The sequence below is a fragment of the Nuphar pumila genome, chromosome 9, assembly GCF_984573655.1.
Source record: "Nuphar pumila chromosome 9, dmNupPumi1.hap1.1, whole genome shotgun sequence".
In the NCBI taxonomy this organism is placed as follows: Eukaryota; Viridiplantae; Streptophyta; class Magnoliopsida; order Nymphaeales; family Nymphaeaceae; genus Nuphar; species Nuphar pumila.
Window position 1 is genome coordinate 10443896 of NC_143257.1, and position 27630 is coordinate 10471525.

Consider the following 27630-nt stretch of genomic DNA (forward strand, 5'->3'; position numbering starts at 1 on the left):
TGGTCCAAGGGCGGCATGATTACTACTATCTTAGGTGAAGATCCTGAAGAAAGGCTGCCACAGCCAATGATTCCTCGACCGACATTTACAACAGATATTCCAATCATTCGAGAAGCAGATGAGATCAACCTCATCGACAGTCTAGAGATGCTGAAATTGAAAGATGTCATGGAAGAGGAAAACATAGCAGCCACGGTCCAATGGCAGGGACGTTGCTTCTTCAAGTTAGGAGGGCGCATCAACTACACCTCCTTCAAAGATCATCCCTTATTTCCTCAGTTTTCTAAAGCAAGAAAGGGATTCGATCTGTTGATAAAACATGGATACCAGCCATTCCGAGGCATGGGGAAAGATGAAGACGGCATGATAGAGCCCATCATTCCAGTTCGGCATGCGGACAGTTCAGGGTTGGGGTTCACCGGCCAGGATTCCAGCAAAAAGACAGTTTTTGTCAAAGGAAACAAGTGAAGATGATGCCTTAGTTTTCCTGCTTTCTTTTATTCTCTTTTTATCTTGTAGGGACAATACAGTCCCATCTTTTGTTAAAGTCTTGTAAATACTTTACTTCAATCAATGAAAAATCAAAATTTTCTCTTCAAGTATCCATCAATTCCTTCTTATGCTTTGTCTGTGTCATTATTCTTTGCTTTATACAAAAATTTTGATTTGACTCGTATATTTTCTCAAAACAACCTCTTTTTGGCATTTTCAGGACCTTTTAACTCCTAAATCAATGACAAGATTTGTTATAAATCCCAAGTATCTAAAATTGGCAAGGTTTCCTGAGATAAAAGACAGAGCAGAAGTCAGTCAGGCAACAGAGCAGACCGAAGAGCCAGCTGAATTTGATTCCACCATTCAAGAATTGCCAGAATTTGCTCACATTCAGAAGCAGGATGAACCATCATCTTTAGTTCAAGATCCAACTGAGGATATCAACATTGGATCGGAAGATGATCCGAAAATTCTCAAAATTGGGTCGAGTCTAAGCGAAATTGAAAAGGCTAGACTCATCCAATTCCTCAAAAAGCATCAGGAAGTATTTGCCTGGACTTACGAAGATATGTCAGGATTGGATATCAAGCTGGTTGAGCATCGACTCAAATTGAAGCCAGAAGCCAGACCAATCAAGCAGAAATTGAGGAAGTTAGACCCTCGAATTGAGCAGCAAGTCAAGGAAGGACTTGAAGATTTGTTAAAAGCAGGCTTCATCCGGGCCATTGATTACCCAGATTGGTTGGCAAATATCGTAGCAGTCCCTAAAAAGAACGAAAAAGTTCGGATCTGCATTGATTTCAAAGAACTCAATAAGGCCACCCCAAAAGATGATTATCCACTTCCCAACATTGACCTGTTGATCGATAGCACAGCATGTCATGCCATGTTTTCCTTCATGGACGGATATTCAAGTTATAATCAGATCAAGTTGGCCGTTCGTGATCAGTCGAAGACCTCATTTACTACCCCTTGGGGAACCTTTTGCTACACGGTGATGCCATTCGGACTCAAAAATGTCGGAGCAACCTATCAAAGGGCGATGACCATCATTTTCCATGATCAAATGCACAAGAACATGGATGCATATGTGGATGACATTTTGGTTAAGTCTAAAGAAGAAGAGGATCACCTTGATGCTCTTAGTCAAGTTTTTGAAAGACTCATTCTTTACAAATTGAGACTTAACCCTCAGAAATGTGTTTTTGGAGTTGAGTCCGGCAAATTACTCGGCTTCATTATCAGCAAGAAAGGGATCGAAGTGGATCCGGCCAAGGCAAAAGCCATTATTGACATGCCGCCTCCAACTAATCTCAGAGAATTGCGGAGCCTTCAAGGGCGTATTCAGTCTATTCGCAGGTTCATCTCTAATCTGGCCATGAGATGTAAGCCTTTCAACCATTTGCTTAGAAAAGGAGTTAAACTTGAATGGGGGTCGGAATGTCAGCTCTCGTTTGAGCGCATCAAGCAATATCTCCTTAATCCACCAGTTTTGAAGCCGCCAAAGCTGGGAAAGCCTCTCTTACTATACATTTCTGTCAATCAGAATGCTTGTGGTGGATTCCTCGCGCAGTATGAAGAGGGCAGCCTGATAGAGCACGTCATTTACTACGTGAGCAAAACTTTCATTGATTATGAAAAGAAGTATTCTCAGATAGAGAAAACTTGTCTAGCTCTGGTCTGGATGTGCCAGAAATTAAGACATTACCTTTTGGCTTCTGAGATCAAATTTCTATCAAAGCTTAATCCTCTCAGATACATTTTGGAACAACCCTTTCTCACTGGACGGATTGCAAAGTGGCAAGTCCTTCTGATGCAATATGATTTAGAGTATGTCTCTCAAAAGTCAATTAAAGGCCAAGCGATTGCAGATCAGTTAGTGGATTTCCCTTTGACGGAAGAAATTAAAGCAGAGGATGATTTTCTCGATGAGCACATCTGCAATGTCCAACAAACTCCAGCTTGGAACATGTTCTTCGATGGCTCTAAAAATATGTCTGGCATAGGAATTGGAGTCTTGTTGATCACTCCAGAAAAACAAATGATCCCTTATTCTCTCAAGCTTGGTTTCCAATGCACTCATAATATGGCCGAGTATGAAGCTTTAATACAAGGCCTCAAGATCTTGCAAAGTTTCAATGTCAAGAGAGTGCATGCCTTTGGTGATTCCGTACTTGTTGTCAGTCAAGTTAACACTGAATGGCAAGTGAAAGATTCCAAATTGATTCCCTACCAGAAGATCGTCTTAGCCCTTGTGGACAACTTCGAAGAATTTCAGCTCAGTCATATCAGAAGAGAGCATAATCAAATAGCTGATGGTTTAGCCAGTCTGGGCTCCATTCTATCCTTCAAAGGTGGTGAATCATGTCGCTCTTTCGAAGTAGGCAAACTTGAGCAACCTGCTTTCGCTTCAATCATGCAAATAAACCAGGTTAATCAGAAGGAGAAGCCTTGGTATCAAAATATCAAAAATTTCATTGAGATTGGTGAATTTCCACCAGAGATGCAAAAAAGGGAGCAACGTGCAATTCAGCGTATGTCTATCCGTTATTTCATTCTGGCCAATATCCTCTACCGCCGTGGGTTCAGTTCTGAATATGCCAGATGCTTAGACAAAGAAGAAGCTATGGAAGTTATCCAAGAAGCACATGAAGGGATTTGTGGTGGCCATGTCGGCTATCAAACTCTCATCAAACAGATCGTTCGAGCAGGGTACTATTGGAATACCATGCAACAGGACTGTCATAGATTTGTGAAGAAGTGCGTCAAGTGTCAATTGCACGCACCTTACATTCATGCTCCGGCCAGATATCTATAATCAGTTGTTTCTCCTTAGCCATTTTCTATGTGGGCTTTCGACGTCGTTGGCCCGATTACTCCTTCTGCTTTCAACGACCACAAATACTTTTTGGCTGCGACGGAGTATTTCACGAAATGGGTTGAAGCTGTTACTCTACGCACAGTAGAAGGCCGCCATGTGGTTTCTTTCATTCACAGGAACATTCTTTGCCGCTTCGGCATACCACATGATATTGTCTCAGACAATGGAACCCATTTCAAAAATAAGAGGATGAAAACCTTCTGTTCTAAATTCAGAATTTCCCATCATTTCTCAGCTCCTTATTATCCTCAAGGGAACGGCCAAGCAGAGGCTACCAATAAGATCTTGATTCGTATTTTGGAAAGGACTGTGAAGACAGGTCGAGATTGGCATGAGAAAATTCATGACGCGCTTTGGGCATATCGGACCACCATTCGGACTCCGACTAATGTCACTCCTTCAGAACTTGTTTACGGGACTGAAGTGGTGCTACCTCTCCATATCCAAAAGCCCGCTCTCAAATTTGTTTCACTTATAGAATTGTCACTTGATCAGTATCAGCAGCAAAGATTGGTGCAGCTAGATTTACTGGATGAAAAGAGGCTCAAAGCAGCAGAGCACGCTCAAGCCTATCGACAGAGGATAGCTCGACACTATGCCAAGTCCGTCATTGAGAGAAAATTTCGAGTTAACGATTTGGTGCTCAGATCGACAGCTCATCTCAAGCATCGACCACGGGGCAAGTGGTCACCCAATTGGGAAGGCCCTTATGTGGTTAAGGAAGCTTTGCCTCGCAATTCGTATCGTCTAATCAACGCAGATGGGGTTGAGATGCCAGATCCCATCAATGCTCTGCATTTGAAGAAATTTTATACTTAGAATTTTCATTCAAAAATCTTTTGTACTATTCAAAGAGTCATTTCAATAAAAACAATGATCTTCTATCAATTCTTACATTCTTCTCCATGATACTCGGGCATTTTATTTTAATTCATAAAAATCTTTCTCATCATATGCAGGCAGGATTAGACGAAAGTTCTTTTCCTCAAAATTTTGTTAATTCTTAATTGATCTCGTGATTTTTATTTTCATTTGATTCATTTTGCTTCGATCAGATTTACATCAAGCTAATGCTCATCCCTGTCAAGTGTTAACAAATTTTTCAATCTTATTAAAATTTCATCTACCTTTATCTTTAAAATGTACCCCTTCAGGTTAAAGGATAAACCTGATGCCTCCCTTCAATGAGGTATTCTCTTTATTATTTCCCCCGTTCAGGATAAGGGGATAAATCCTGAATTATCTTCTAAAAACCAGTTCTCACACTGCTTATTTCTCAAACTTTTTCAATCATATATTGAGCTCATTTGAAAAAAAAACCGGTTCTCACACCGGTAACCTTTTAAAATCAGTCTTCTGACCAAAAAACCTTTCTCCTTCTAAGTTCAAGTTCTGACTTAAATCTCCCAAAACTTCATGTATTTTCAAAAGATCCAGCTTTTGCCGGTCATGTATTTCCAAAGGATCCAGCATCTCGCTGGTCATGTATTTCCAAAAGATCCAGCATCTCGCTGGTCATGTATTTCCAGAGGATCCAGCATCTCGTTGGTCCTGTATTCCAAAAGATCCAGCTCCCGCTGGTCGTGTATTCCAAAAGATCAAACCCTTAGGGTGCGACTCCTCAATTCTATCATTCCCAAACCTTCAAGATCTTCAATCTTTTAAAATTCTATCAGTTTCCCAACCTTTGGTTACAATATCTTCAAAATCTCATCATTCTCTCAACCCTCGGGTTATAACCTCCCAAATTCAGTCACTTTGCAAATCATCAGATTAAATCCTTCATTTTCAAATCCAGTTTCTATAACTGGTCGGGATTTTTCAAATCCAGTTTTTATAACTGGTCGGGATTTTCAAATCCAGTTTTATAACTGGTCAGGATTTTCAAATCCAGTTTTTATAACTGGTCGGGATTTTCAAATCCAGTTTTTATAACTGGTCGGGATTTTCAAATCTAGTTTTCATAACTGGTCGGGATTTTTTAAATCCAGTTTCTATAACTGGTCGGGATTTTCAAATCCAGTTTTCATAACTGGTCGGGATTTTCAAATCCAGTTTTATAACTGGTCGGGATTTTCAAATCCAGTTTTATAACTGGTCGGGATTTTCAAATCCAGTTTTATAACTGGTCAGGATTTTCAAATCCAGTTTTTATAACTGGTCGGGATTTTCAAATCCAGTTTTTATAACTGGTCAGGATTTTCAAATCCAGTTTTCATAACTGGTCGGGATTTTTTAAATCCAGTTTCTATAACTGGTCGGGATTTTCAAATCCAGTTTTCATAATTGGTCGGGATTACCAAAATCCAGTTTCTCATAAACTGGTCGGGATTTCCAAAACCTAATATATTTCATCTGTCTAGTTTTCTAAAGTCTGATTTCTTGCACCATTTCTTTAAATTACAGCTAAATGTCTCATCAAAATCTATATTGAGTGATTATTTCACAAGAAATTCATGAAAACTTTGCCAATTTGCTAAAAGCATTAGTTGATTCTAAAAGTCTGACTGCACGAAAAGAATTTTCTCAGATTACCTCTTCTATTTCCTTCCAAAAAAGGTGAAACTTTTCGCGAAAAGAGGTAAAATTCAAATCTTTTCCTGTTGATCAACTAAAAGGATGTAAGAAATGTCCTCGATATGATCAATAAAAGAAATTTTCAATGATGTTGAAAAGCCAGAAGAGAATTGATATTGATCTTGGCTATGGCGCATGTTTTAAAAATGATTTTTTGACAATCAGGCAGTGGAAATATCTTGAGCTATAAAAAGAATCCACTCAACCCATCCTTTCTCATTTTCGTTTAAAAGTTGCAATCAAATATCCACAAAAGGGATCTCTCAATTGTCGTCAAGATGAAGGCGAATTAAGCGAGTAGTTCCCCAGGGCCAAAGAAGACTTGAAACATCTCCAAGATGACGGAGTTTGTGACGGATCCTTCCAGGGAAAGTTTAGATCACTGTCGAGATGAAGGCAGATGCGATGAACCTACCAACAAACCTTAAAAGATATTTGATTCCAGCTATCATATAAAGACCTTTTGAGCCAATATCATATACAATCCCTGAGAGAAAGAAGGATCGGAGCATCTCCAAGATGAAGGAGCTTGTGACGTACCCTTCCCTGAAAAAGAGAGAAAAGTCAGGACATCCAAATGAAGGATGATGTGAAAAAAACCGAGAAAGCCCAATGACTCAAAAGAGTGCAAAAAAAGATCATCGTGGGAAAACACCTAGATATCAAACTGCCGAAGTTGCCAGAAGTCATATTTTCTAATGCAAAATTCTTTTATCAATATCTCTTCACTTCCTGGTTTTATGAAATTAAGAATATTTCTTTTATTCTCATATCAGGGAAATGGATAGCTTGAAGAAAATCATCAGTGCTAAATTTTTGAATTTGACTCTTAAAACCGAAGAGCTAACCTCATTAGAAGAAATACTCTAGGTAAAAGAGGGAATATCTTTGCACACACATGCACATTTAGAAGCATCTGAATCTGCTATGATTTTATCTTATTGGCAAAATTTTCTAGCTATTCCAAGAATTAAATAAACATTCAATATTCATTTTGATGCAACCTAGCGTTGTTTGTATTTCCCAAAAGAGTTGCCTCAGAAGAAGTATCTCTTCCTGTCCCATCACGGTTTTCTCATTAACGAATTCCGTATGGGTGACCCACTCAGGATAAGGGTCAAACCTGAACCATTTGCGAAAGATCATTTAATTTCAAAAGCTATTTCAGTCTCAGCAAAGAGACGCCCAATTTCTTTCCCTTTTCAAAGCTTTAGGGACTCTATATTTCCTCCTTTCGCAAAAACCCCTCTCGGATTTGTTCGTCCAAATTCCGAAGGTCCCATTATAGTTTTCTCCATTTTTGAGAAACCTGTATGGTAGATTTCCCCTACTCAGGATAAGGGACAAACCTGAACCATTTGCGAAAGATTCTTTGATTTCAAAAGCTATTTCAGTTTCAGCAATGAAACGCCCAATTTCTTGCCCTTTTCAAAGCTTTAGGGATTCTATATTTCCTCCTTTCGCAAAAACCCCTCTCGGATTTGTTCGTCCAAATTCCGAAGGTCCCATTGTGCTTTCTCCATTTCTGAGAAACCCATATGGTAGATTTCTTATCCAGATTAAGAGCTAACCCGGAACCTCGCTTCGCGAGGTATCTTTCTTGCAGGTTTTGGGTTAAACCTGAGTCTTGTTCCTGCAAAATTCCTCGTTTTAACGAGATGATTTCTTCCAATCCCATCATGGCTCTTCCCATCTAGGAATCCATGCTTTGTACATCCATCCAGGATATGATCCTACTTGAGCTTCATTTCACAAGACATTTTCCAAAATGTCCCATCAAGGTCCTCATATATTCCTTTCCTCATTTCCAAATTCATTTTTGATATATTTTCGTCCCATCCAGGTTAAGGGCTAAACCTGAATCATTCCAAAAAGAGTATCTTGTCTCATCCATGAGACCTGATCAAAATTTTCATTTTCCCACCATTTCAGAATTTCCATCTAAAGTCCCATCACGATTTCCTCATTTTCTACACAATCATATCATCTTCGAGGATTTCGCCTCCCTAAAACCATTCAGGATAAGGTTTCGAAGCCTGAAAAACCATATTTTCAAAACAATTCTTCCACACCCAGTTTAGACCTGCTGACTGAGGCAGTTTCAAAATTTGAGTGTTGTCTTTGCCACTAAGCTCGGCTCTCAACCGGCTTAGTAGCAAAGAGGGGCATCTGTGAACACCCCAAATTTTTCAAAGTTTTTTTTAAAATGACCCTTTTGCCCCTAATTCCATCCTCTGAGAAAATCAAAGCAATTTCAAAGCTAAAATTCGGTCATTCTTCAGATTTTCTGAATCAAATTCTATATTGATGTATTCAAAATCAATTCCGGATCCGAATCCAGAGCTTTAAATCCATATTTCTTCAAAATCCGGATCCAAACGCATTTTTCTGAAGATATTTCCCCAAAAATAGCTTTTAATTCTTAGAAAAGCCCCTGTTGTAAATATTTTACAAAAACACAAAAAACAAAATACAGTTTAAAATCTTTGGTTTCTCGTAAAAGCTTTAGGATTTTATTCTAAAAATACAAAAAAAAATTAAAAAAACAACACAAAAACCAAAAAAATGAGAAAAATTACAAGAAAAACAAAGGATTTTAAGCCTTGTGAAACAATTTTCTGAAAACCTCATTTTCATAAACCATTTAAAAAAAAAAAAAAAAAGTTCCCTAAAAAGGAAGCCTCCTTTTGGAAAATGAGAAATTCTACAACGGAATCCTCCCGCGCCTTCCTCCTTCTCCTCTCGATCGTTGATCTTCCAACAGCTTCCCCTCTCCTCCACCCTCAATCCTCAACGTTTTTTCTTCCCGAACTCTCCATTTCCCTTTAAGGAGCCTCCATCGCTTCTGTAGGGGGAGAAAAAAAAATCCCATCATCAGCATCTTCGTCACTGAGAGTTTCTCTGCAAATCCATAATCATCACCCATCTTTTCATTTGATCGAGGACTTCCTGCCTCTCACATCCATTCTGGATCCTTCCTCTCTCCTCAATAAGAAGAGGTGCAAGAAAAGGGTATAGTCGATTAAAGAGAACGGAGGTCGCAGCAGCAACTCGGAATCCAATCAATTCTGCATCTTCGGTCGTGGTAAATCCCCTTTCTTCCTCTGATTTTCTCTAGATCTCTCTTTGTTCCTTCTGTTTGGTCCCTATCAATGCACCACGGAAGATGTTCGGTTGCCTGTAGCAATCCAAATACCTCCTCGTGCTATAACAAGGGAATATCATGTTCCTACATCATCTCCTCTTTATTCCTTACTTTTTTTTTGGTAGTTTCGTTAGTTTGCATGATTACGAATGAGCGAAGCTTTTAGATATTTCCCTTCTTCTTTCTCTGTTAATTCGGTCTCTGGAAGATTTATCGATCTTATTTTTTTTTTATTTTGTTATTATTTATTTCAGCTCTGTTTATTACGCATAGCAGTATTTACCTTGCTCCCTCTTGATCTGATAGTTTTTTTTTACATGCATTTACAATTTAGTAATCCCCTGTTGATATAGCCTCTCCTAGATCTCTCACACCTATTGAAATAACATACATCCATGGCCATATCATTAGTGGGTGGTCGGTGGTGTCCCGTAATGACCCCCTCGGTTCACCTGGATCAAACAAATTATTATCGTCAGCTCCTTGTTGACATAGATAATTTTGAAAGTTAGGCCTGATGATCTGTCAATAACACCATTTGCACTTTCTTATCGCTCATGCCCATGTTTCTGTAAGATGGTTACTCTGGCCAGATCACCTGCGTATCCTTTAATCCCTCCCTGTAATCAGAGGCATCCTCCTCCAGGGGTATTAGCTCTTGGGAAGAGGTTGCAAAGATGAACAAAGATGTAACAACAGGAGCCTCAATTCCTGATTTACGGGCGAAGAGAGATTAGTTTTCCAAGGATCAAGAGATCTCCAGATCTGCCCAAACAACGTGATAGTATCTCCTCCATATGCATAATATCTCCTGTTATGTATTGAATACTTATTTCAACTAATTATGACCTGATTTCTTAAGATCACTCTGACTTCTGATTGGCATCTATGCGGCCCTGTTCATACCTTCATCCCTTAAATTATTATCATAGCACACGGCCACATTTTGCCGTAACATGAATAAGTGTTTTCTATTTCTTTGAATTTCCAATTTGTTGTTATTTTTGTTGTTAATTCTGTTTATTTTCGTTACTTCCTATGTCCTTTTGCTTGATTCTTCTTTGTTGTTTGGCTCTCATCTCTGTCATGAGATTAGATCTAACCCTGTGTTAAGTTCGATTGATGGCATATACACATAATCCCATCTCTTGTATTTGATAGGGTCATGAATTTCGTATCATTTGGTCTATATTTTTCTGCAAATAATTTGGTTGTTATTTTCCTTTATGGCGAAATTACTTTGGATTCTTTGATTAAGTCGATGGACATCATTTTTACACTATCTCACCTTGGTTTCACCAATGTACAACATTGCCCAGCATTCATTATACCTCACGATATGCTTTTGGGCATTCACCATCATTTCATTTATATGGACAGCAGCCCATGGGCTGCAGATATTTCACTTGCATTAACAACAGCCCATGGGCTATTGTTACCTCACTCATGTTCATAGTGCCTGCTGTCACTCCTCACACCCTTTCTTGAATCTTTCCAGAGGGTATGTCCTTTTGCGAGCCTAGGAACGGATGCTTCACCTATAACACACTGTGTGGGAGTAAAAGGGTCGGTACTTAGTGAATGAAAAAGCTGAAAGCTTTAGCCATCACGAATAGCAGCCCAAGTTCTGCATAAATGGATGGGCTGATCAATATGGATTCTCTGAAGAACCTGAGGAAAGTCAGGGCTTACAAAATTTGTTAAAATACCTTTCTGCAACCATCACATTACCACCCATTATTTGTCATGTCCTATGGAATATTTCCAGTTATCTATTAGCAATGCATTTATGCATGCTAGTCATTAAACATCTCAGCATTTGATTATTGAACACTCCATTATTTTGCATATACCTGCACTATAGCACTTACATCCACCAACATTTACATTTTTTTTTTGCACTGTATATAACTTTTTTTTTTACCCATGTATTTTTAGTCATATATTCGTTCACCAACCTTCTGTGTAATATCGTTATGGTGTCATAAACATACACCCTGGGAGTTATAGAGACTGCATGAATCCATCAGCAACATCAGCTGGTAGTCATTTTATCACAAAAAGGAGTATAACTACCTGATTAATGCAGAGGCTACCATGCTCTTGAAGTTCTAACATCTGCTGTAGCATCCAGTGGTAGAGCTGGAATCTTAGTCCATGGTAATAAAGCGCTGGGGCTGCATATTTGGCTGCCCTACATCTTCATCCTCTTCGCAGAAGAGTATTTTTTTTTCTGTATCTGTCACTCTCATTCACGTCTATATTTATTGCTTTTTGTCCATCTGTGCATTCCAACTTCCAGCATATTTACATATTCCAGTTCCAGCATATACCCCCCCCCCCCCCCCCATAGCTCACCTTCATAGCCATATTCACAACATTTATACCTGTCGCCCTCCGCAGCAACCTCTACAGGCACAGTTCATGAGGTTTTTTTCGGTTATATAGCAGACATGCCCAATCTTTTGTGTAGACACCCACTGCACTTCACTATATATCCCCCATAAGCACCATTGTGCCTATAATATCAGCATTTTTCCTTCTGATATAGGTGTCCTCTGTATGATCCTCCATGTAATGACATTCCATCTATTCACTATGTGTTGCTACTTATGTATATCCGTGCTCACTTATTGACACCCATTTCAATCTTTTGCTGTTGCAGCACTCAGCTGCAACCTGTGTCATTTATTGTGCATGTCATGATGTCCATAGTCACCATATATTTCCCATCACACCTGTGTATGTCCATTATACCATAAGTACCTCATGTAACATCTCCTGCATATTATCATGACCATTTTCAGCAACATTTCACCATGAGTGAAAATACTTTTGTTTCCTGAATACTGTCCATGCATAACCACTTGCTATCCAGGTTCCCAGTCGTTACAGTAACTATTTGGTGAAAGCAGTCTTGTTGTCAAGGAAGAATTTTTTGGTCCATTGCTATCAGGAAAAGGAGAGTTGCTGAACTGATTTCACAAGAAATTTTCCTGGTGTATGATCACCTGGATCCATTGATCAGTTGTTAAAATTTTTCAGCTAAGATTTGTTATGTGAAATATAATTATACAGGGTTGCAGAAATTCTTTAAGTGATTTTGAAGGTAGCTTACTAGGTCATTGTGCTAGGGTATATCGATTTGAGATATGTATCACCACTACCTACCGCTCATTAGTTTATCTCTTCTCTCGTACATACATATATCTATATGTGTATCTATATATATATATATATATATATATATATATATATATATATATATACACCTATATATATGACATATGCATGTATATATATATGTGTATGTATAAGCATATATATCATATCTTCTATCTTTCCATCATTCATATCCTAGTATATGAACATTTTTTTTTTATATCCATGTGATATATGTCATTTCCCTTCTGTTTTTTTGTTATCTAGTTGTTTTGCAGGGAATATGAGGAGAATATCATCATTTGAGATTTGCATTTTCGAGTTTAAACCTTGTAATAAGTTAGGCCTTAATGAGAATTTACATTCCCTGTTTTAGGTAGAATGGATGAGCATTGTAAATATCATTGAATTACTTGTTTTTCATGCATTTTTTTTTTTCTAATCCTCACAAATGGGAACACGAATGGCACGTGCACCATTTTGTAAGAGATAATAAATACTAAGTTGATGATCCACATCAATGGCCATAGTCAGGGCATGGACAAAACTTAGCATTTTTATCTTTTACAAAATAACACTAGATCCATTTTCAAAATTCATCATGTTTTTCTTAAATATTTTCTTCTTTTATCAGAATTTAACTTAAAATTAACTCAAAATATATACCAATGGCCATAGTCAGGGTATATTGAGAGTTAATTTCATTTTAAATTCTATAAAAGCACCAAAAATGTATTTTATTCTTCGCTTGAATTTTGATGTGATTATTATATAATATATTCAATGACCATAGTCAGGGATATATTGTATCTTCAATCTCATTCTTAATTCATTTAAAGAGTAAAATAGCTTTTCAAAATCCAATTCCAAACTTATTCAAATTCATTTCATCATTTAGGATAGAATTGCATCACATTTTTCAGAATTCTTTTTCAAAAACCCAAGTGATTTTGAACATCTTTTCTTCAAACTTCTATTTCAAAATTCCAATTCTATCTCAATTTCAAAGTCCAAATTGACTTTGGAATTTCAAAATCATTCTATATCCAAAATTCCAACCCAAATTCAAAATTCAATTTCAAAGTTCAAATTGAACTTTGAAGTTTTTGATTCATCTTCTGATTCAAAATCAAGTTTTCTTCAAGTTTTAAATCAAAGTTGAGATTGACTCTGAATCTCAAAATCCAAACCTTCCTAAAGTTCAATCTGGGTTTTCAAAACCCAGATCCATCTTCAAAAGTCCCATTTGGACTTTCAAAACCCAAAATACAAAGTTAATCTCAACTTGGACCCAGATTTCCAAGTGTAAAACTCTATTCCATTTTGGATCTCCCATCACAGATCCAAATTCCATTTAGGATCCAAATCCTTATTCTACTTTGGATCTCCAATCACAGATCCAAACTTCATTTAGGATCCAAACCCTCATTTTACCATGAGATCTCAGATTCAGATCCAAATTCCAACTCTTAGGGTCCAGAATCCAACTCTACTTTGGATCTCAGACTTCATATCCAAATCCATCTTAGGGTCCAAAATTCCAATTAAACTCTGGATCCCGAATTACAGATCCAAATTCCCTTTAGGATCTAGAACCCAATGCTACTTTGGATCTTAGACTTCAGATCCAAAATCCATTTAGGATTCAGATCCCATTCTACCATTGGATCTTAGATTCAGATCCAGAATCCAACTCTACTTTGGATCTCGGACTTCAGATCCAAATCCATTCTTTAGGATCTAAAACCCAATTCACCTCGGATCTCGGATTTCAGATCCAAGTCCAGTTTAGGATCCAGAATCCAATTCTACTTTGGATCTCAAACTTCAGATCCAATTCCATCTTAGGATCCAGAGTCCAACCCTATCTCGGATCTCAGATTTCAAATCCAAATACCATCTTGGATTCCAAGACTTGAATCCAATTCCATTCAAAATTCCAAGTCCAAATTCCACTTTAAATTCCAATTCTAAAAGCCAGTCCCATTTCATTCAAACCAAACTTCCTATTTCAGATCCTAAATCCAAAAATCAACTCAAAACTCTATTCAGAATCCAGAATTTGGATTTCATCTTGAAATTCCAACTGTTCCAAATCCCATTCCTCAATTCCTTTAAATCCCCCACATTTCCTTCTAACTTCAAAACTTCAAAGTTAGAATTCAATTCCATTCCAAGTATTCATTCAAGTTCAAACTTCCAAATTCAAAGTCCATTTATGACTTTGAAATTCTCTTTTCTTCAGTTTTAAGATCATTTCTCTCAAAGATCCAAATTCATTTTCCTAAGCTCTGATTATTCTAAAAACTTAGAACTTCAAATCTTAAGTTCTAAGTTAGAAAATATTTCTTCACTTTATCTGATTCACTTGGAAATTCTTCAAAATATTTTCAAAAAGAGCATACATCTTTGCATTTGCACAAGCATGATTCATTGTGCATTTTAGACTTAGGATAAATACTTAGAAAAATTCACTGCAAAGTAAAAGGCATTAATTCGACCCTTGGTTCGATTACCCCTGGTAAAGGCGCCAGGAACGGTTGAACCTCGTACCGACGAGCGGATCCCGTCTCCCAGTTTTCCCGCAAATATTTCAAAAACGGAGGCGAGTTATTTCAAAATATTTTCAAAATTAAGGTCAAGTGAGATCCGCAAAAGAGTTCCTCTTCTCTTCTCTTCTCTTCTTTCTTTTCTCTTCTCTCTTTCTTTCCGTCTTTTATCTTTCTCCCTTCAAAAAGGAGGAAAATAAGAGGTTGGAAAAGAAAAGAGAAAGAAGAGAGAGAACATTATGAGAGGAAAAATTTTGCGATGATCACAAGGGGCCAACTCTTTCCAAAATTTCCTGTTTTACCAATCAGTCCAGATTTTATGAAAATTCCAAAAAGAAGTTGTTGTTTTATCCTTATTTTAATAAAGAAACAATGTGGGGCCCACACTGAGGTGGTGTCACACAAGCTTTTCTTTTGAAAAATTTGAATTTTGAAAACCCAAAAATATAGGAGCCTTGTCCCCTAGATTGGCGCCACTTGTCTTTTCTCTCTCCTCCCATTTCCATGCCATGTGTCAGTGTGGGGCTACCTTAAGAAGCCGCCACATGTCATCCCATTTATCTGCCATGTGTTAGTATCCTATCATGCGCCATGTGTCATTTCAAAGAACACCAGAAGATGCCAAGTGTCATAGGTTGTCCTGTCTAGAAAAAGTGGAGGCTTGTCTCCACTGAGGTGGCGCCACTTAAAGTGTGTCTCCTGCAGAGGACACATGTCAACCTCTCCCTCCTTCAGAAAAAGTAGCCTCACACATGTCTCTCCCTACCTTTCTCAGAAAAGTAGGAGACACATGTCACTCCTAGCTTCCTCCAGAAAAGTAGGCTTGTCTCCTCTGAGGTGGCGCCATTTGGAAAGTGTCTCCTGCAGAGGACACATGTCAATCTCTCATTTCCTCAGAAAAAGCAAATGCCATGTGTCATTCTCTGATCTTCTCAGAAAAAGCAGACTGACACATGTCATTCTCTGCTCTTCTTAGAAAAAGTAGAGGACACATGTCATTTTCTACCTCCTTCAGAGAAAGCTAGAATTCAAATATTCAAACTCCAGGCTAGGTGGCGAAAATCCTGAACTTCACCTTTTCTATTTTGTGTGAGATGGTGCCACGTGTCCCTTTCCCTCCTTTTCCTCCCTCTTGCTACATGGCATTGTAGGAGCCACCTTGAGGTGGCGCCACATGGCCACCCTCCATTCCTCCAGGGCCAGCCTCCATTTAAAATTCAAATCCCCCTCTGAGGTGGCGCCATCTGAAGAACCTCCTCTAGCAGGCTGACACTTGTAAGGTATGGAACCATCCTGGACTGCCACATGTCCAGATCTCCTTTCATTAGAAAAAGTAGAATTCAAACTCCTCTGAGGTGGCATCTTCTGAGCCCACTGCTCTGTTCTTCTGACACGTGTCAAACACCTTTTGAGGTGGCGCCATTCCAGAGCTCCCACTTGGCTTTATTTTTTATTTTTTATTTTATTTTTAATAAAAGTAGCCCACCATGAGGTGGCGCCACCTGAGGACTCCCTACAAAAAGCAAGTTTGAATTTCAAATTCCAAGAGAGCACTCTCTGAGGTGGTTGTTATCGTCGCGAAATTTTTCCCCCGTCTTCCCTTCCTTGCAGAAGAGAGAGAGAAGGAAAATGCTTTCGCGCTTCAAACTTTGACCGGATTTTGGAAATTGTTTTGAAATACTCGCCTCCGTTTTGAAAATTGCGGGAAAATCCATGGGATGGGGCTCGACCTGTCGGTACGAGGTTCGACCGTTCCTGCCACCTTTAACAGGGGTAATCGAACCAAGGACCAAAATTGTGCTTGACTTAATTAAATCATCGAAATTATGTTCTATCCTATATGCACAGAGAATTCAGGCATGTGCTATGAGATTTTGGAAGATGCAGCTTGGGAAAACATGATGTATGTTTGGAAAATATTTGGAGTTGAAAAGAATCTCTCAGGAAAAAGATGAAAGTCAATTTCTCAGGAAACTCAGATGAAAGGGGGTTTTTGAAATCACAAGAAAATTCATAAAGATGTGGGAGAATCAGGAATAGTTGAAAATCCTGGGAAAATAGAAGTGATTCTTGAGAAAAGGTGAACATTTGAAAAGGGAAAACATTTCTCAGGAAAACTCTGACTTTGAGAAAAAAATGATGGAAAATTTATAGGAAAACTCATTGAAGAAGGAAATTCAAAACTTGGGAAATTGAAATCCTGGGAATTTTACCCTTGGAATCCTTGGAAATCGATTTTGATCTGGAGAAAGATTGGAAAACTCTTTTTTTGAAAGTCTTAAGAAGATAACATTTTCCAGGGAAAACTGTGAAAAAACTTGACTTAGGAAAACCGATTTTGGAAAATCCTCAGAGTTTCTTGAGAAATCGATTTCTTGAGAATGAAGTTTTCTTAAGAAAATCATGGGAAAATCAATGATTTCATGATGCAAATGATATGAGTGAATGAATGCACTTTGAAAAGATTTTCTGAGAAATTTGTTGGAAAATGTGCATTAAGTCAAAATAAATCCTTCACATATTCTGACTGTGGCCATGAATATGTTCAGAGTTTAATTGATTTAATGCACAATACTTTGAAAATATTAGAAATATGATATGCATTTTAAGATAGCCTAAGAGTGTGGGCTCAATGTGACTAGTAGAAAGATGATGGATCTGGGTCTCGTCCATATTCCGACTAGGGCCGTAAATATGGATTCCACCGAGTTCATTAACTCCCTAAGAGTTGGTGCACGTGCCATTCGTGAACATCCATAGTGCTTTTGAAATAACAATGCATGAATCATATAAGCAGGATATTGCATAAATTCAAACTATATGATATGCATCCTAGTCTAAGCAGGAAATTAAATCTCTTATTCCAAAATTTACATTATTACATCACTAATCAAATGAAATAAATGGAAATTGCAGACTTCAGCTTCTTCTTTGGAATGTCCCTGCCAAACTTGAAATAAGGTTAGCTCAAATATGTGGGTTTTTCCAAGATTTTCCAATAATATTCTGAAATTATTGGATTTAATTGGATATAAACCCTAATCTCATGCTTCATTGATATTTGAAATGATGTAAATGCAGGAACTTCGGTGGAAAATAGTTTGAAATTCGGAATTGGGGTCAAAATGGCCAAAATACCCCTAATTATAAAGTTATACCTTTAAAATCAGGGTTTTTTGAAGGAAAACTTGGTAAAATTGAGATTTTGAAATTCAAATTGAATCAAATGATGATGAAATGCAGTAAGGGACATGATGACATGCTACTAAACACATTAAGACTGTAAAATCAGAATTTTGCATTTTGCAATTTATCCAAAATAACGAATTTCGCTTGTTTTTCACTTGGATCCGGGTCCTGTGGGACCCTGTTTTGGTATTATGGTTAATCCGAACCTCAAATGGATTCCAAATTACACCAAATTCGGTATGAAGCATCTACGTACTCTGATAAATAGCCTAGAATGCTAAAAATCACGAAATGATATGATTTAAATCCTAAACTTTAAAGAAAGTCCTAAAATGGTGGATTTTGCCTATGGATCTTAACAAAATGCAATGCTTAATATGATAATGCAAGATTTACACCATGAAAACTTCTGATATTTTGTATACTGTTAAAGGACCCGAAATGGAACATTTTTGGTTTTTATAGCATCGGAATTTGAGCCATGATGAGTTCAATAACAGAGATTTAGTTCTGACAGAGGTAAAAATCACCCTAATCTGATGTAAAATGCTAAAAAACTATAAAACAGCCATGGAAATTTATGAAATTAATCAGAGCTACTCAAGACACCTACATGAACAACTTTCATGTTCATGACTTTGGCATTTGATCAACAGAAACATGGATAAAAATATAACTTTGTGTTCCTAAATTGACAGAATAGACCAATATGACCAAACAGGGGACTGACAAGAAAAAATTCGAAGCAGGTATCAACACTGTTGTAAAAATCACAGGCTTTCAAATTCAAACATAGGACACCTCGGACATAACTTTCACTTTTTACAGTTTTGGATTTGGAGCAACACACAAAGAGAAACCATAGCCCTAAGTCGATCCAAGATCTCAGAGGCCCAAATCAGGCTCTAACACGTGTCCCAAACTTTCGGATTTTTGTCAGACATAAAAAAAATCAGAAACATCTGAGAAAATCAGGTTAAAAACTAGACATTTTTCTAAGTTCATAACATCTTTTGGATAGAAAATCGGATATCCCATGAGGGATATCTCGATTTTACAAATCGGCAAATGATTTTCAAAACGCCTCCTGGGTAACAAAACCCGACTTGCCATTTTGAATGTTTACCACAGTAAACAAATTCAAATGCTTCCGAATTTTTGGCACAATTTTAAAAACACCTAAGGGCGCATTCTGTGATTTTTTTGAGATTTTTAATAAAAACTAAATGCATGAAATGACGTGTGGACTGACTGACAAAAACAGAGAACTACTGAAAATGAGCAGAATTGAAAAAAATGCTAAATTAATCCTAATTAATTCATGAAACGTGCTAAATTGATGAAATAAAATGTAAATTAAATCTAGATAAATGCATGAATGTTAAAAATCATCAAGGAATCATAATCATGTATTTTTATATATGTCATTTTATGAGAATAGCTCAATCCATCTCTCGGATGAGCTCTTTCTTCAAACGACTCCCGAATCGAATTATGAGATCAAATGAAGAGGAAAAGAGGTGCACCTTGCTTCGTTAGGCAGCGTTGAAGCTCTTGAGAGGGACAACTATCACGAGCTTTGTTCGTCCTTCGCTCCGGGCTTCGAATGATTCAACAAGATCGATCCACCGTGCCTTCTTCACCGAGCCAAAGGGGGCGTGAATTCCAAAGTGCAAAAATCGGATTTTCAGGAAGGCTAGGTCAAATTTCCAAGTTCACAAGAGCTAAAAAAAAATGGTCTCCTCATGCTGGGCGTGGAGCCTTGTTTTTATAGATTTTTCTGAAAAAAAAAATTGAATTTCAAACAGGCTCAATCTGAGCCCTCCATGTGGCACCATCTCAGGGGGTGCTATCTGGGGGTTTTAAATTCGAATTTGGCTTTTGCAGGGAGTCCTCAGGTGGCGCCACCTCATGGTGGGCTATTTTATTTTAAATAAAATAAAAATAAAAATGAAGTCAAGTGGGACTCTGGATTGGCGCCACCTCAAAAGGTGATTTGAGGTGTAAGGCTGGAAACAATAGGAGCATGCCATGTGGCGCCATCTCTGGAGGTGCTTGACATGTGTCAAAAGGATAAGAGTGGAGGAAGCTAGGAGTGTGCCACCTCAGAAGAATTCAAATTCTACTTTTCTGCAGGAAAGGAGAGGCTGACATGTGGCATTTCCTCAGAGTGGCTCCTACGATGCCATGTGGCAAGAGGGAGGAAAAGGAGGGAAAGGGACACATGGCACCATCTCAGACAAAATAGAAAAGGTGAAGTTCAGGATTTGCGCCACCTCAGCCTGGAGTTTGAATATTTGAATTCTAGCTTTCTCTGAAGGAGGCAGAAAGTGACATGTGTCACTTGCTTTTTCTGAAGAAAGCAGAGAGAGACACGTGTCCCTTGCTTTTTCTGAGAAGAGCAGAGGGTGACATGTGTCACTTGCTTTTTCTGAGAAAAGCAGAGAGTGACATGTGTCTTCTACTTTTTCTAAAGGAAGCTGGAGATGACATGTGTCATCTACTTTTCTGAGAAAAATAGGAGGGAGACATGTGTCCTCTGCTTTTTCTGAAAGGAGCAGAGATTGACACGTGTCGCTTGCTTTTCCTGAGGAAAGGAGAGAGTGACATGTGTCACTTGCAGGAGACATAATTCAAATGGTGCCACCTCAGGGAAGACAAGTTCTACTTTTTCTGAACAGGACAACACATGACACGTGGCATCTCATGGTGACCTTGGAATGACACATGGCACAGGTGTGAAGATGGTAGACATTGACACGTGGCATAAAATGAAGAGGATGACTAATGACATGTGGCGGCATCTTAAGGTGGCTCCACACTGACACGTGTCAAAGGATGGCAGAAGAGAGAAGGTGACATGTGGCACCAACTCTAGGTGAACCCTATGCTGACACATGGCAGGTAAATGGGAGGAGAGAGAAAGGACAAGTGGCGCCAATCCAAGGGACAAGGCTCCTATATTTTTGGGTTTTTCAAAATTCAAATTTTCAAAAGAAAAGCCTGTGTGACACCACCTCAGTGTGGGTCCCACATTGCTTCTTTATTGAAAAGAGACAAGACAATAAGCCTCTTTTTGGAATTTTCATAAAATCTGGACTAATTGGTAAAACAGGAAATTTTGGAAAGAGTTGGCCCCTGTAGGGCAATTTTGTAAAAGAAGGATATTGGAAATTGCTGACAAGAGGGCAAAATCTGAGATGAAGTGGCTGAAATCCATATTGAAAACTATCCAGATCGTTTTCCTGAGGAAATATTATGAAATTCAGAGCCCTGGGGGTAAAATGGGAAGAATTGATAATTTTGAAGACCCAGGGTTTTGAAATCGATTTTAAAAAATGGTTGAAATTCTAATCTGGATTGAAAATTTTTGAAATCGAGAGTTCTGGACCTCGAAATGACATGCTGTGCAATGCAGTGATATGAAATGCTCATGCAATGATATGCAATGTCATGTCTTATGCAATAGAATCTTGAACCAAGACTTGGAGATTCCTGTCTTCTGTCAGGAAAAAAAATTTTGAACATCTGAGCTAAAGATAGAGAAATTTTGAGAGTTCCAGATGAAATTTGGACTTTTGCAAGGTCCAGGCTTAGAAAATGACCATTTTGCCCTCCAGCGATTTCAAAGGTTGAATGATGATGTTTGGTAAAAATGTCGGGGAGGTGAGTGAAAATTTGGGGTGTTTACAAATGCCCCTCTTTGCTACTAAGTCGGCTCATGGCCGAGCTTAGTGGCAAAGAAAAACACACCAAATTTGGGTTATACATAAAAAAATGCCCCAGTTAGAAGGATCTGACTGGGTGTGAAGAAATTAGCCCGAGGAAGATGGTAGATATGAAGCGAAGAATGAAAAGGAAAGATTTGCTCTATGAGAGCGAAGTTCAGGTTTTTGCCCTTAACCTGGATGGGACAGAAATACCTCGCATGGAACAAAGCTCAGGTTTTGACCCTTGACCTGATTGGGGAATGGAATATCTCATCGAAATGAGACTCAGGTTTGTACCCTTAACCTGATTGGGCGGAAAATGAAATACCTCTTTGAGTGAGGCTCAGGTTTGTACCCTTATCCTGATCGGGCGGAAAATGAAATACCTCATCAAAGGAGGCTCAGGTTTGTACCCTTTTCCTGATCGAGCGGAAAATGAAATACCTCTTTGATTGAGGCTCAGGTTTGTACCCTTATCTTGATCGGGCGGAAAATGAAATACCTCTTTGAATGAGGCTCAGGTTTATAACCTTATCCTGATCGGGCGGAAGATGGAATACCTCTTTGAATGAGGCTCAGGTTTATACCCTTATCCTGATCGGGCGGAAATGGAATACCTCTTTGAATGAGGCTCAGGTTTCTACCCTTATCCTGATTGGGCAGAAATGGAATGAAATCCTCGAAAGAAGAGACCATGATGGAACCTTCGGATCTTGCACAATAAATCCGACAGGGTTTTTGCAAAAGGAAGGAAAATGGGGTCCCTAAAGCTTGAAAAGGGATTGATTTTGGGCGTCTAATTGCTGAGACTAAATAGCTTTTGAAATTGTCTTTTGCGGGAAATGATTGGTGGTTCGACCTCGAACCGAACTGGGACTGTCTATGGTGGGACAGTGGGGACACAGGGAAGTGTGCAAATCTGAGAGTTCATGCTCTCAAAGAAGGGAAGGAATCAAGTCCTTAAGAGGGATTTAAAATTGGTGTCTGGATGTATCAAAGACGGATATCAAGCTCTCACTTCACGTCAGGATAGCTAGAAAATATTGTCAAAATATTGAGAATTTTGTTGTTGATTCAAAGTTTTTGAAAATGTTGCACATTGTTGCAAAGATATTCCTTACTTTCTACCCAAAGCATTACCTCCAAATAAGGTTCACTTCGTAGAATCGAGATTGGACCCAAATTACTTGCAATTGCCTTTCTTCAAGGAAGCTATCAATTTTCTTGATATGAACAGAAAAGAGAATTTGATATTATGAAAGCAGTTGATGAAAAAATATTGATAATAGAATTTCATAAATTTAAAGAAGATTCTTGATAGATTTGGCAGTTTGATACCCTGAGGGCTTCTCTCATGATAATCTTTCTGCACTCTTTTGGCGCTCCAGTGTTTTGGCTACATTCTCCTTCATTTTTGAGATGTTCTGATTTTTTTCTTTCTTTCTTTTTCTCTCTTTCTTTTTCCTCTCTTTCTCTCTTTTGGAAGGGTACGTCACAAGCTCCTTCATCTTGGAGATGTTTCGATCCTTCTTGGACGATGGGTTTGGAGATCTTTGGATGATAGCTGAAATTAAATATATGTTAGGGATTGTCGAGAGGTTCATCGCATCTGCCTTCATCTCGACAGTGCTTTGGACTTTCCCTAGAAGGATCCGTCACAAACTCCGTCATCTTGGAGATGTTTCGAATCTTCTTTGGCCCCGGGGGTCTACTCACCTAATTCGCCTTCATCTTGACGACAGGTGAGAGATCCCTTTTGCGGATACTTAATTGTAGCTTAGGTGACTCTGAGGGGACAGGGCTTGGGTAAATGCTCTCTTTTCTAGCACTCAGGATATTTCCACTGCCTCGTTTTACAATAATAATCTTTAAAGATGCGCCATTGACTGCGATCAATATCGATCACCTACGACTTTACAATAACATTGAATCTTCTTTTCTGGCCATATCGAGGACTTATCCTTCATTCTTTTGGTTGGCCAATAGAAAGAATTTGAAGTTTTGAATCTCTTTTCACAAAAGCTTCACTCTTTTGGAAGTAATGCTGAAGGTAAATCGAAATAAAGATTTGTGCAATAAAGATTCTGAAATCAACAATTGATTGATTGACAAATTGACAAAATTTTCTTAAAATCCTTGGTGAAAGAGAGCATTTGACATCCGGCTTAACACATCCATGACGAAAATTGAGTCCCGAAAAGACTCAGTAAAAGATCAATTCGACAATTGAGTTTTGTTTTGACTTACCAGCTCGAAAGCAGGATTTTATCGAAGTACCAGCTCGAAAGCAGGATTTTATTTGTTTGACCAGCTCGAAAGCAGGATTTTGATAGAAGTACCAGCTTGAAAGCGAGATTTTTGGGAATACCAGCTCGAAAGCAGGATTTTGATTGTTCGACCAGCTCGAAAGCAGGATTTGGAGACCGACCAGCTCGAAAGCAGGATTTGGGTTGACCGACCAGCTTGAAAGCAAGATTTGTTGACCGACCAGCTCGAAAGCAGGATTTGAAGACCGACCAGCTCGAAAGTAGGATTTGGGTTGAAGGACCGGCTCGAAAGCAGGATTTGTTGACCGACCAGCTCGAAAGCAGGATTTGTTGATGTTATCATCGCAAAATTTTTCCCCTCCCTTGCGAGAGAGAAACGAATTTCGCGAGTCAAACTCGACCAAAGTTTTGAAAATGATTTTGAAAATTTACTCGCCTCCGTTTTGAAAATTTGCGGGAAAATTCCATGGAATGGGATCCGCCTGTCGGTACGAGGTTCAACCGTTCCTGGCGCCTTTACCAGGGGTAATTGAACCAAGGATCAATTACGTGCTTTAACTTGACTCAAATATCTAAATTATGCTCTATTTTTCCTAGAATGCACAAAGAATCAGGCTTGTGCTATGAAATTTTGAAAATAATGCAAGTTTTAGAAAATATGATGTTTGCTTTGGAAAATAGAAATGCATTTAGACAAGGACTGGAAAATGCTTGAAAATGGAATTCCTGGGAAAATCATTGAATTTTATTAGAAATTAGAAATTTGCATTGGAAAGTGATTTCTCAGGAAAATTTGAACTTTAGAAAATCGATTTTGAAATTTGGAATTGCTTTTCTGATAAAATGGATTTGAGAATTCTGAGAAAATCTAAGAAATTCATTGGAAAATGACTTTTGAAATGGAAAATGAATTCTCAGGAAAACTGGAAAATATGAGAAAATCGATTTCTGAAAACTTGGGATTTTGAAATTTGAGAATTTGAAAACATAGGAAAATCTTGATTTGAACTTGGGAAATGCTTTGAAATGTCATTTGAAAACTTAGGATTTTGAGAAAATCAGATCCTGAGAAAGACTTGGAAATTCTTGAGAAAACTGATTTTTTTTTTTAATTGAAATTGGAAAATGAATTTGAAAACAATGCAATTTGAATAATATGAATGAATGAATATGAATTTGAAAAGGGAATTTCATTGAGGAATTGAGAAATTCTTTTGAAACTTTGAGAAATGCAGTGCATTTTTGAAGTTAGCCTAAGAGTGTAGGCTGAATGTGGCTAATATGAAGATCATAAATCTTGGTTTTCTTCGTATTCTGACTATGGCCATAAATACGAATCCCACCGAGTTTATAAACTCCATAAGAGCTTGTGCACGTGCCATTTGTGTAAACCATAGTGAATTTGAAATAACTATGCATGAATCATACATCACATATTGAAATTTGCAGAAATTAAACTATATGCAATGTAGTCCTATTCTAAGCAGAAAATGTAACTCTTATTCCAAATATTACATTGCTTTTTACATTGAATTGAATAAGATAAATAAATGAAATAACTAAGTCTTCTTCTTGAATGTTCCTGCAAAACTAGAAAACAAGGTTAGCACAAAAATGTAGGTTTTTCTGAATTTATCCGAAAATATGGGAAATTATCGGATATTATTCAGATATAAACCCAGAATTATACCCCCTTTGATATAAACATGAGAAATAATGAATAAATTTTGAAAATAAACTTGAAAATTCGAAATTGGGGTCAAAATGACCAAAATACCCCTGATGACCTTGAAATCAAGCTTTTATGAAAGAATTTTTTGTAAATTTTGGAATTTTGAAAATCAAATGAAATAAATCAAACATAATATGATAAAATATGATGATATGCATGAAATTTTGGAGAATTAGAAATTGAAATTTCGAAATTTAGATCAAAATGACCAAAATACCCCCGATAACCAGACTATGGCCTTGAAACCAGGGTTTTCTGAAATAAATTTTGCAAAAAAATTGAAAAATGTGAAATGCAAATGACATTAAAATTAACCCTAATATGATTCTACATGCTCATGTACATGATAAAAACCCTAAAATGGCGAAAATATCATAAAATATCAAATTTAACCTGATTTTCGCTTCTGAATTTAAAGATAAACTAACACATAGAGAAAATGAACTTGAAATTAAACTAAATTTGGCATGGACACCTAAAATAACCCTATAAACATAATGGAGCTCGAAAATCTATTTTTTTGTATTTTTAAATATGGAAATTCAAATAAAAACCCTAAATTTTGTGATTTTTGCCTAAAATGTTGATTCTAAAGGAGATTTAGGATATCAAACTTCGATAAAAATTTCCCAAATTTTATGGGGTGACAGAGGACAGTAAGGAAAGGATTTTTGCCTTTTACACTTTTTGGTTTTGACCTATGGTCGGAGCTGTGCCTCTCCGGCAAGTCGGATCGGAATCCGGCGACTCTAGGATTTAGGGGAAACAGACAGGTTTCGGTAGAAAATGTGGGAAAAATGGAAGAAAGATGGTAAAATGGCTGAAATTGTGGGAAACTGTCCCTGACAAACAGAGAAAGATTTTATCTTTTGACACCATTGGGATTTGGGTTATGGTTTGGAAAAGTCCATACTGTTATCAGAGACCTAAATCTCTGAGATTTCTGGATATTGGAATCTGTTAGACAGAAAGAGAAAATCCGGTAAAAATAATGAAACAAATTCAAAAATTCCCAAATTTTGGGAAATGACAGTAAATTATGTTATAAACAACGTTCATGTTGAAAACTTTTGCATACGGGCTACGGATTGGGAGGAATTGATGCATTAGGATCTGTCTATACCCTGACAAAAGAAAATCGAGATTTTCCCAGGGGTCTGGGAAATCCGATTTTTTACAGAGAGTAAAACAAACTGGAAAAACTTCAAAATTTCCAGATCATCAGTAGATTTGATTACAAATCCACTGTGATTTTTTGAGGATGATCCGGATCTTCCACAAGGGTAGTGCCGGAGGTTTTTGTCTACTAAAGATGGATATGGAATTCCCAGTGAGTTCGAAATCCAAACTCAGTTTTGGATTTATTTAATGGGACTATAAAATTCAAAGGGAATCAAATTTTCGGCAGAAAATTAACAACAAGTAAACCTAATTAACCAAAAAATTTTGAGATTTATGAATAAGAACTCGCACATGAAATAATGATAGTATTATGGCTACAACTTATAGATTCTAAATTAAATACAAACCAAAACCATACAAAATGAACAACATGAATAATGAGACTAGAATAAATGCAATACTTAAATATGAACCTACATGGAATATGAAAAAAAAAAAATAAAATAAAATAAAAGTTGACAGGGATACGATTCCGTTTTGATGTTGGCTCTAAAATGAGAGATTCGATCCAACCGGTGGATGAACCTCTTATTTCACTAGCCTCAATAGACAAGGTGATTATCACATCTACTTGATTTAAAACTAGGAAAGAAACATTCATGTGATTTCAAATCTGACTTTTAACTTGATTCCATGACATTTATACAAAAGGAAATCCAAAGACCCCCAATCCACGGATTCCATGGATGAACATCGTAGGGGCTTTATTAATAGCTAATAGAAATCACAAATCAAGAGAAT